Raw genomic sequence first — 12,117 nt, 5'->3', positions numbered from 1 at the left:
GATGGGTACCTTATTCTGGTAACACTATTCGATGTAGCCTACTTTCTATCTATTACAAGTTGTTGTAAAAGTACTACAAACAAATTGATCCTAATTCGTTTATGTATTAACATGAGGAGTGGGAGCGTCCTATACAATGAGTTTGCATAAGATCAGACCAAGAAATAAGTCACTATTTATATATAATGTTGTTTATTGTTTATGACTGACTATTTTGCTTAAATGACCTAGGTAACTCGATTTTAATCCTGAGCTAATGATGAACTTCTGTCTATTTGAGATTATCCTTAGATTTGCATGGGTGAGGGTTGGCTTAACAGCGCCGACTCAATAAACCTCCCATTTTAGGGGTAAGACCGGGTAGATAGCTAGGGACAAAGGGTGCAAGACGGAATTCACGCCTACCCGATTTAGGAACAAGAGAAAGGTTGTTCTCTTAAGTACTGAATCAAGGTAAACTCTACAGCCAACGCGACACAATCTTGTAGCAAACTCTACACGATTGCACAGCATTAGCTATGTGATCGTTTAGCAAATGCTACATGATCGTGTAGTAAACTCTACACGATCACGTAACAAAATCTAAACGATTGTTTAGCTCTAGCTACACAATGCGGCAACCTTCGTTCTTCTCCATCGAAATGCACTGCAACCCTTCTTCTGAAGCCTCACGAGTGACTCAAAACTTAAACAAATACAAACTCGATTGCTATTTATTGCCCAAAAACGCAAGGGCCCTTACAAATTAACTTTGTAAAAAATCAACAGAAAGCCATAAACAAAGATTTCTATCCCGTAAACATCCATCAACAAATATCCATAAACATTTATTATATAAACGTAATGCAGAATGTAAAACCCACCATTACTGTAAACGAATTCAATACAAAAATGAAATTTTAAATCAGAACTACAACTTGGCTCTGATACTAATTGAAGGAACTCGTATTGAAGGAGATCCTTGAGCAGAAGCAGATCATCCAAATTCCATTAATTATTGAAAATTAAATTTACAGTAAACATACAAGATATGCATTCAAAATAAATTACAGCATGCTTGAAACAAGAAAAGGGATTCAAGATACATTCTCCTTGAAGAACCTTTCTCTTCACGTATCCCTCGATCAATCACGAGTCTCGAACTCAGCAACTTCTTGAAGCCCTTCTTCAAAAAATTCATGAACCAAACAGAGAGGACACTGAAGGATCTCATATCGATGAGTTCCATGAGCGCATTCGGATCGCTCCGATCTCACCGTGACCGAAATACAATATTATACATTCAACACATACACATATGCAAATAAATCTAATTATCAGCATGCTCAAAACAAGATAAATAACAATGAGACAGAGTTCCATACCAGTTGAATACTATCTTCAAACTTCAGAATCCCAACGCAGTGGAACCCTCCAACAGATCTACCAATGCCCGACGGGAATGTCGACTGTAGCAGCACGATCAATGCGAACACGAACGCTGCAATGGGGACGACACCACCACTAATGAGCCCCAGGTATTCTCGAAGTGAAAACCCAAAGGGTGGGCTTTGGTGAATTTGGTAGAGGACGAAGGAAAAATGAGTCATGTAGGCGATAAGCAAGTGGGAGAGAAAACAACGCTATCGTATAGCAGGAGTGCTTATCGCATAGAGGAGCTACACGATCNGGGTGAGAACCAAGGAATGATGGGCTCTGACTATTTTGGTTAGGAGATATTGTTTGAGTTTGAGGAAAGAAGATTGAGGAAACACACAGAACGTTTGTGCAACTCTCAGTTGTTTAGCAAATCACAAAGTAAGTCGTGGAAGAAGAAGAAAACTAATTTTTCTTTTATTCTTTTTTGTCATAAAACACCACTAAGATGGTTGGAGAGAAAAGAGGAAGTTATTATTCAAAATAATAAAATAATATAAATAAATATAATAACTAACTTATCATATTATATTTATATTAAACTATATGTTATGTCAAATATAACATATAACCTATCGTTTTAATATTGTATCATATATAAATATAAACTATAGTTTCTTTTCTCTATTTTTATGGCATTTAATATAAATCATATTTATATTAAATTTAACAATTATGAATCACATTCATAGAATATACATTTGAATCTCATTCAAATATTTATTTCTTCCAATTAAACTATAATATATCAAATACATTATAACAATTATATCATATATAATTGAATCAATTTAATTATATCATATATAATCAAATTCCTCTTATTAATTTGAACAATTCAAATTAACCCAAAAAATGATTCTCAACTAAATCCTTTTGAGCTACCAAGGGGACTTTATGGACCTGTAGTTTGAAGCTCCAACGGTACATGAATAATTAATTAAACTCTTTAATTACATTATCCACAATCCGTAAATTGTCGGACACTATATAAAGAACGACATCTGCACTTTTCGTACTACAGATACGTTTCTGTGTCCATTATATATAACCAATCAACAATATGATGACTCTTCACAAATTGCTCGTAAGTACAACTGGGCCACATTATCGTTTTGCCCCTGTAGTTACATCTAACTTCTTAAGTACCACTAATTCTTGTAGTGAACAATAGATCATAGTCCCACTATGACTAAACCCCTCTCGGGCTAGGAGAGGGTGTGGCGCCACATTGTTCAAGACCCGGAATCAGCTCTTAAGGGAGTAATTTATCTACTTACCCCTGCTTCGGGGAAGGAGTGAATTCCATCTTGTTAACTGTGTTCCCAGCTTTCCAATCAGATGAATCCTTAAAATAGTAGGCTTGTTGAGTCGACGATTTGTCCACTCTCACCCATATAAATTAAAGGACCGCCCTCATAGGCAGGAGTTCACAACTCACTCAAGATTCAGGTCATGTTACCTATCGTCATCCTGGTGAAATAAAAGTCTCTATTATGAACGGCGTTATATAATGAGACTAAACATTTCGTAGTCCAATCTTATACAAACTCTTTTGTATAGAATATTCCCGCTCGCATGTCTAATACATGAATGATCAAGATTAGATCAATTGTAGCACTTTACAACAATTATAACACCTACAAAGCGGGTCATACTCGTAGTGTCACCAGGATAAGGTACCCAGCCTTATCCATCTACTACAGACCATTTAGATTATCACTTAAACATGATCCACCTGTATGTCTCCATATACATGTTCGAGTTACAACGATATCCTTGGATGTTAGTTTATTGGTTCGTAGTTAATGCAACTAAAATATCACATATTTTATAGACAAAGTGAATAAAATATCATATATTATTAATCACATAAGAGTTTGTTCATACAATGTTTACAAACCATAAAACCCTACGACATTTAGGGCATCAACCTAAACACCTTTAATATCGGCCAACGTCCACCCAATGGCTAGCTTGTATTTTTGCAGGACTTTTACTAACTATTCCTCTTGCTCAACAGTCAAGTTCTTGGAAATAATTACAGGAAGTGTTTCAGTTTCTCCCAAATAGGCATATTTAGATGATCAGGAAGCTCCTTCAACTCCACTTTAGGTGCCTGTACAACAGAAGGAATCACCTTTTCAGATGATAAAGAAGGCATACTTACGGCTCTGTCATGGATGATAAAGTGGAAAACTCCTCACGTGAGATCAAATTGCCTGAATCATCCTCGTCATTGTCAATGTCTTAAATTACCTCCTGCTCAAGACAATCAAACACATCAATCTGGCACAAAGACTGCACATGCTCAACGGTCGGAGATCTCATAGCATAAAAAATATTAAGTTTAACTACTTCACTATCAAACTCAACAAACAAAGTACCTTCATCTACATCAATCTTGGTCTTGCCTGTTTTCATGAAAGGACGACCAAGAAAGATTGATGCAGATGAAATAGACGTAGGTTCTTCCATCCTAAGAATGTAAAAGTCAACAGGGAAAAGAAGATCATTATCCTAAATTAGGATATCCTCTATGATTCCTAACGAGTGAATAAAATACCTATCAGCTAAACAACACCAGTTTTAGTCAAGTCTTTCAATTTTAATTCTTGGTATATTGAGTATGGCACAATGTTTATGGATGTACCAAGATCTAACATAGCTTTCTCAATTTTCCTTTTACCAATCACACAAAGGAGAGAAAACATACATGGATCCTTTTCTTTTTCAGGCAAATTCTTTTGAATGATTGCAGACACAGATTCTCTTTTTCTTTCGCTTGCCTCTTCCTCGTGCATAGTTCTTTAAAGAACTTGGCATACTTTGGGATTTGCTTAATGACATCGAGGAGAGGAATGTTGACTTTCACCCTTCTGAACATCACCAATAACTCCTTATCCTTGTCTCATGTGAGCTTCTTTGGCCTTTCAAGCTAGAAGGAAAAGGAATTTTAGGCACATAACCATTTAATGGGGGAAAAGAGTTAGAGGATACCGAATACTCCCTTTTTCTTTTCTTGTGGTGTGATTGTAGAGAAGTGGTCCCTTGTTCATATAATTCTGGCTTTTCCATAGTTTCTATAGGTGGCTCCAACTCCCTACCACTCCTAAGCGTTATTGCACTCACATTCTCCTTAGGATTCAGTTATGGATGAGATAGGAGTTTCCTAGACTATCTCTCCAACTTGCTCATCGAAGTGGTTAGCTGAGAGACTTGGGTCCCCGAAGCATCAATGGCATTCTTTGTGTCCTGCTGAAATTTAAAAGAGTGGTTAGCTAGACTTTTCACAATATCTTCCAAGGACATACCTGAGCTAGACGAAGCTCCATGGTTAGGCTGAGCTTGCTCGTTCTGTCCACCCCATTTGAAGTTTGGGTGATCTCTCCACCCAGGATTGTATGTTATACTGAATGGGTCTCGTCATCTGTTTTGCCCATTGAAATTGTAGCCTCCAATAGAATTTACCTTAGGTATTGCCCTTTGCGGAGTGCTTGGGCAAACATTAGCTATGTGTCCCGCTCCATGACACATTTGGCAAACAACAGCAGGCTGTCCATTTGTTGTCTTTGCCAACTGTTTCACAACAGAAACCAGGTCAAATAGATCTTTCCGAAGTTCACTTACCTCATTGGCCGACTTGACACTGACTGAGGCCCTTGTGCCAAACTATTGATAGTTGGTCGCCATGGTTACTATCGATTTCATCACCTCAGTAGGGGTTTTGTTTATTAAGGCTCTTCCTGCAGCTGCATCTATGTTGCTCTTGTCAGTCTGCATCAGCCCCTTATAAAAGTACTAGATCAACAGTTGGTCTGAGATCTGATGGTGGGGAAACTTTGCACAGGTCTTCTTGAATCGTTCCCAATACTCGTGAAGCGTCTCCCCATCGAACTTCATAATACTAGATCTCTTTTCTGATACTGGCAGCTCGAAATGCTAGGAAGAAAATCTCTTCTAATGCTCCTACAACTCCTTCCAGGATGTAATGCTCCCAGGTGATAGGATGTAGAGCTTGTTGGGATTGGTGTCCTAAATCTCTTGTAATCTCGTAGTTTGTAAACTTTGTATAAACATATTGTTGTTAATAAAATACGTATTATTTTATAAGCATATACTCAATCCAATAAACTAAGATTCAAGGTTATTTCATGTAATTTAAACAAGTATATAGAGATAATTATTTCCTTCAATTAATGAAATACTTCTAATTAAACCATTAATTTTTCATTAAATTCTGTTTGAGCTAAACAGAGGGGAACCTTATGGACCTGTAGATTGAAGCTCCAACATACTCGGATAATTAATTAAAACTATATAATTAAATTACCCACATCCATTACTGTCGGTCATCCACTAAATGACACAACTGGGCACTTTTCGCACTAAGAACAGATAATTTAATGGGTGGTCCATTGGATATACTAATAATAGTTGATGACTCTTCACAAATTACTCGTAAGTACAGTTGAGCCAAATCGTTTTTTATCCATGTATTCATCTAATTCCTTAAGTACTATGATCCTCTAATGACAATAAGTCATAGTCCACTAATGATCACGTCCCTCTCAGGCCAAAGAGAGGTGGGCCACTATGTCAAGACTGGAATCAGCCCCTTAGGGAGCAATTTTTACCTGCCCATGCATCGAGGAAGAGTGAATTTCGTCTGGTACTGTGTTCCCAGCTCCACCAATCAGACAATCCCCAAATATGCTAGCTTGTTGAGTTGGCATCTAGCCACTCTCACCCATACAAATCAAAGGACCGCTTTCATGAGCAGAGTTCACAACTCATCAGGATTCAAGGTCATGTCACCTATGGTCATACTAGTGAAACGTAAGTCCTCTACTATACATGTTATAATAAAGAACTATAATTTCGTGGTCCGTCTTATACAAAACTCTTGTTAGGATACCCAAATCACATGTCTTACAAGAATGATTAGGTCAATCATGAGTACTTTACAACACTTAAAAACACCTACAAAGTGGGCCGTATCCGTAGTGTCATCAGAATAAAGTTCCGACTTATCCATCTACTACAGACCATTTAGGTTATTATTACCAAGATCACTATATAATCTCTATATACTTGTTTAAATTAACATGAAATAACTTGAATCTTAGTTTATTGGATTGAATATGCTTTAAATAATACGGTATTTATTAAACAACAATATGTTTATATACAGTTACAAACTCGAGATTACAAGGAGATTTAGGGACCCAAATCCCAACAAGCTCTCATCCTATCACCTGGGAGCCATTACATCTGGAAAGGAGTTGTAGGAGCATTAGAAGAGATTTTCTTCCTAGCATTTCGGACTGCCAGTATCAAGAAAAGAGATCTAGTATTATGAAGTTCGATGGGGAGACCTTCACGAGTATTGGGTAACGATTCGAAGCCTGTGCAAAGTTTCCGCCACCATCAGATCTCAGAACCAACGTTGATTCTAGTACTTTTTAAGGGCTGATGCAGACTGCAAGAGCAACATAAGATGCAGCTGCCAAGGAAGAGCCTTAAATAAACAAACCCCTAACTGAGGTGATGAAATCGATAGTAACATGGCGAACACTAATCAATAGTTTGGGCCACAAGGCCTCAGTCAGTGTCAATCGGCCAATGAGGTAAGTGAACATTCGGGAAAGATCTTATTTGACCTGGTTTCGTTGGTGAAATTGGGCAAAGACAACAAATGGACAGCCTGCTGTTGGGTTTTGCCAATGTGTCATGGAGCGGACACATAGCTATGTTTGCCCAAGCACTCCGCAAAGGGCAAAATAACCTAAGGTAAATTCTAATTGGAGGCTACAATTCATGCAAAACAGATGAACGAGATCCATTCAGTATAAACAATACAATCCCTGGGTGGGAGATCACTCCAAACTCAAATGGGGGTGGACAGAACGAGCAAGCTCAGCCTAACCATGGAGCCTTTCGTCTAGCTCCAGGTATGTCCTTGAAGATATTGTGAAAGGTCTAGCTAACCACTCTTTAATTTCAGTCAGGACCAAAGAAATGCCTTGTGCTTCGGGGACCAAGTCCTCTCAGCTCCACTTCGATGAGCAAAGTGAGAGATAGTCTAAGGAAACTCCTTTCTCACATCCATAACTGAATCCTAAAGGAGAATGTGAGTGCAATAACGCTTTAGAGTGGTGGGAGTGGAGCCACCTATAGAAACATGGAAGCCAGAATTATATGAACAAGCCACTTCTCTACATCACACCACAGAAAAGAAAAAGGGAAGTATTCCGGTATCCCTTAACTCTTTTCCATTAAATGGTTATTTGTGCCAAAATTCCTTTTCCTTCTACTTGAAAGGCCAAAGAACTCACATGAGACAAGGATAAGGAGTTAATTTGGTGAGGGTTCAGAAGGGTGAAAGTCACATTCCTCCTCCTCGATGTCATTAAGCAAATCCTCAAAGTTGTGCCCAAGTTCTTTAGAACATGCACGAGGAAGAGGCAAGCGAAAGAAAAAAGAGAAATCTGTGTCTGCAATCATTCAAAGAATTTGCCTGAAAATAGAAAGGATCCATGTGTATGTTTCTCTCCTTTGTGTGATTTGGTAAAGGGAAATTGAGAAAGCTATGTTAGATCTTGGTAACATCCATAACCATTGTCCATACTCAATATACAAGAATTAAAATTGAAAACTTGACTAAAACTGGTGTTGTTAGCTGATAGTATTTTATTTCACTGTTAGGGAATATCATGAGGATATCCTAATTTAGGATAATGATCTTCTTTTCCCTGTGACTTTACATTCTTAGGATGGAAGAACTACGTCTATTTCATCTGCATCATCTTTTCTTGGTCGTTCCTTTCATGAAACAGGAAGACCAAGATTGATGTAGATGAAGGTACTTGTTTGTTAAGTTTGATAGTGAAGTAGTTTCTTAATATTTTATGCTATGAGAATCTCCGACCCGTTGAGCATGTGCAGTCTTTTGTCCAATGATTGTTTGATTGTCCTTGAGCAGGAGGTAATTTAAGACATTGACAATGACGAGGATGAGTTCAGGCAATTTGATCTCACGTGAGGAGTTTTTTCCACTTAATCATCTGACAGAGCGTAAAGTTGGCTTCTTTAATCATCTGCTGAAAAGGTGATTCTCTTTTTGTACAGGCACCTAAAGTGGAGTTGAAGGAGCTTCTGATCATCCTAATATGCCTATTTGGGAGAAACCTTGAAACACTCCCTGTATTATTTCAAGAACTTGACTGTTGAGCAAGAGGAATGTTAGAAAAGTCCTGCAAAAATACAAAGCCTAGCCATTGGGTGGACGTTGGCCGAATATTAAGGTGTTTAGTTGATGGCCCACTAAATATCTCGTAGGGTTTTAATGGTGTAAAATTGTATGAACAAACTCTTATGTGATTAATAATATATGATATTTATTCAATTTGTCTATAAAATATGTGATATTTTGTTTGCATAACTACGAACCAATAAAACTAACTATCCAAGGATATCGTTGTAGAACTACATGTAATTGTGAGAACATACAGTGATCTGTTTAAGTGATAACTTAAATGGTCTGTTAATGGATAAGGCCCTGGATACTTATCCTTGGTGACAACTACGAGTATGGCTCCCTTTTGTACGGTGTTATAATTGTTGTAAAGTGATACAATTGCTATTCTAATCTTGATTCATAGCGTAGATATGAGATTGAGCGGGACATTCTATACAAAGGAGTTTGTATAAGACTTGGAACCTACGAAATGTTTAGTCTTCATTATACAACGCCTTCATCAATAGAGACTTAATTCACAGGTATGACTGATACGGTAACATGCTTGAAGTCTTGAGTCGAGTTTAGTGACTCCTGCCTTTATTGATGTGGGAGGTGGCCTGATAATTAAAAAGCCTACTATGGATTGTTATGATGTGGGAGTCGGACTCACAAGCCTACACTTTTAAGGAGAATTCATTCTGATCAATTGCGGGAAACGTTACAAGATTGGAATCACTCTTCCCAAGAGGTGTGATTTACTCAGGCTGCGGTTTGACAATGTTGCTGCCACACCTCTCCCTAGCCGAGAGGGGTTCTTAGTCATAGTAGGGACTATGATCTATTGTTCATTACAAGGATCATAGTGGTACTTAAGAGTTAATGCTAACTAAGGGGCAAAACGTAATTTGTGAGCTGCGTTGCTTTACGGAAGCAATTTGTGAAGAGTCATCATATTGTTGATGGTTATATATAATAGGACACAGAAAAGTATCTGTAATGACGAAAAAGTGCAGATGTGTCTTATGGAGTTCCGGAACATTACGGATGGCTGAATAATTTAATTAAAGAGTCAATAATTATTCGTACGCTGCTCAAATTCAAGACTACAGGTCCAATAAAGTCCCTGTAGCTCAAAAGGATTTGTTAGAATCCATTTTTGGTTAATTTGAATTTGTTCAAATTAATAAAGAGAATTTGATTTATATGATATAAATTTAAATTGATTCAATTATATATGATATAATTTGTTATATGTATTGATATATTATAAGTTTAATTGGAGAAAATATAATATTTGAATTGAAGATTCAAATGTATATTCTATGAATGTGATTCATAATTGTTAAATTTAATATAATGATTTAATATTAAATGCCATAAAAATAGAGAAAAGTAAAACTATAGTTTTAATATTTATAATATGATACAATATTAAAACGATAGGTTATAGTTATATTTGCATACATATAGTTTATATAAATATATATGATAATTAGTTTATAATATTTATTTATATTATTTTTATATTTTGAAATTAATAACTTCCTCTTTTTCCTCCAACCATCTTAGTGGTGTTTTAGACAAAAAGAAAATAAAGAAAAAATTAGTTTTTTCTTCTTCCACGACTTTACTTTGTGATTTGCTAAACAAATTGAGAGTTGCACAATACGTTCTGTGTGTTTTCTCAATCTTCTTCCTCAAACTCAAAACAATATCTTCCTAACCAAAATAGTCAGGCCTCATTCCTGTTCTCACCCCCAGGAATACCGGTTTCATTTATGGTAATGTCTGTTGGAGTTGATTGCCCCTAAAGTCTTGTGTCCTGTAGTTTTGTACAGTTTGTACGAATCTTTGTGTTGTTTAATATAATGATATTACATCCATTGTATTTTTTGCTTAGTTACTTTTTTTTGCCTTTAACACAAACCAATAAACATAAAATCCCTAGTTATTTTGTATGTGAATTAAGCATGTATATATAACCATACAAGTGGGTCATGTCTTGAGTGATAACCCATGGTCTGTAAGTATATGATATAGGAGGGAAACCTTATCCTAGTAACACTACGAGATGCGAACCCGCTTTGTGGAAATGGTCACAACTGTTGTGACTGTCACAGATGGTCGAGACATTCGTGTTGGGAACATGCGAGCGGGGGCGTCTATACAAACAGTTTGTAAAAACCTGACTTACGAAGTGGTTAACGTCTGTTATAATACATCGTCCATGACAGGAGCTTCACTTCACTTAGGATGACCGTAGGTAAACATGAACCTCAATTCTGAGGAGTTGGGGAACTCTTGCCTTGAGGGCGGTCCTTTGATTTGTAATGGGTGCGAGTGGCCCAAGTGTCGCCGATTCAAATCCATTTTGGGATTCGTTTTGAATTTGGGAGTAGAACTCAGCTACACAAGATGGAATTTCACTCCTTCCCCGAGGCAGGGGTAAGTAGATAGATATCCTTAAAGGACTGATTCCGGGCTTGAACGATGTGGGCACCACCAACCCTTCCTTTTGGCCCGAGAAGGTTTTCACACATAGTTTAGGAACTATGTTTGTAATTGTTCATTAGAGGATCAATGGACTTAAGGAGTGAGATTAATTACAGGGGCTATAACGGTAATTTAGTCCAACTGTACTTCGGAGCATCTATGAGGGTCATCGTACTCATGATTTGGTTATATCCGAATGGACCAAGAAATATATTTGTGGTAAGAAAGAGTTTCAAGCTTTTGTCTTTATTAGAATACCTTAATAGTTAACGGATGTGGGTATCTGTGTGGCTAAAGAGTTTAGTCATTATTCTGTAACCGTTGGACTTACGAGCCACAGGTCTATTAGGTCCCCCTGGGTAGCATTGGATTAAGTCGAGAACCAATAATTTGGGTTTAAATTTGAAAATGTTCAAATTGACAGGAGGAATTCGATTATATATGATTATTGGACTAGTTATTATATATGATGATATATGGCAATGTTATGAGATACATTTTTATGGAGGAAATTAAGATATAAATATGATTATTTCATAGAGGATAAATACTATAGTAGATATGTGATATTCAAACTATAAGAAATATAATATATATGATAATTAATTAATTATTGATTGATTAATTATATGATAAATTAATCCTAATATCATTTTTGGATGTGGGGTTAGTGGACAAAATAAGTTAATGGTAACCGATGAATTAAAAATGAAAAAGTTTTTCGTTTTGAAATCCGTGCAATCGATGTTCCGTGGAATTCCATCCTAAAAAGATTTTCGTGAAAGTGCGCTTTTTGTAAAACGATCGCGTCGAGAGCTATACGATAGTCCACTTCTCTGCCATAAAGATCGTCCACCTCGCGATTTAACTAAACATCGTTCAAGCATATCCTACACGATCGTGTAGCTCCTCTATGCGATAGACCCTCTCCTGCTATATCGATAGGCGTTGTTTTCTCTCTCTCC

Source organism: Benincasa hispida, chromosome 10 (genome assembly GCF_009727055.1).
Source record: "Benincasa hispida cultivar B227 chromosome 10, ASM972705v1, whole genome shotgun sequence".
NCBI lineage: Eukaryota > Viridiplantae > Streptophyta > Magnoliopsida > Cucurbitales > Cucurbitaceae > Benincasa > Benincasa hispida.
This window is presented reverse-complemented; position numbering follows the sequence as displayed.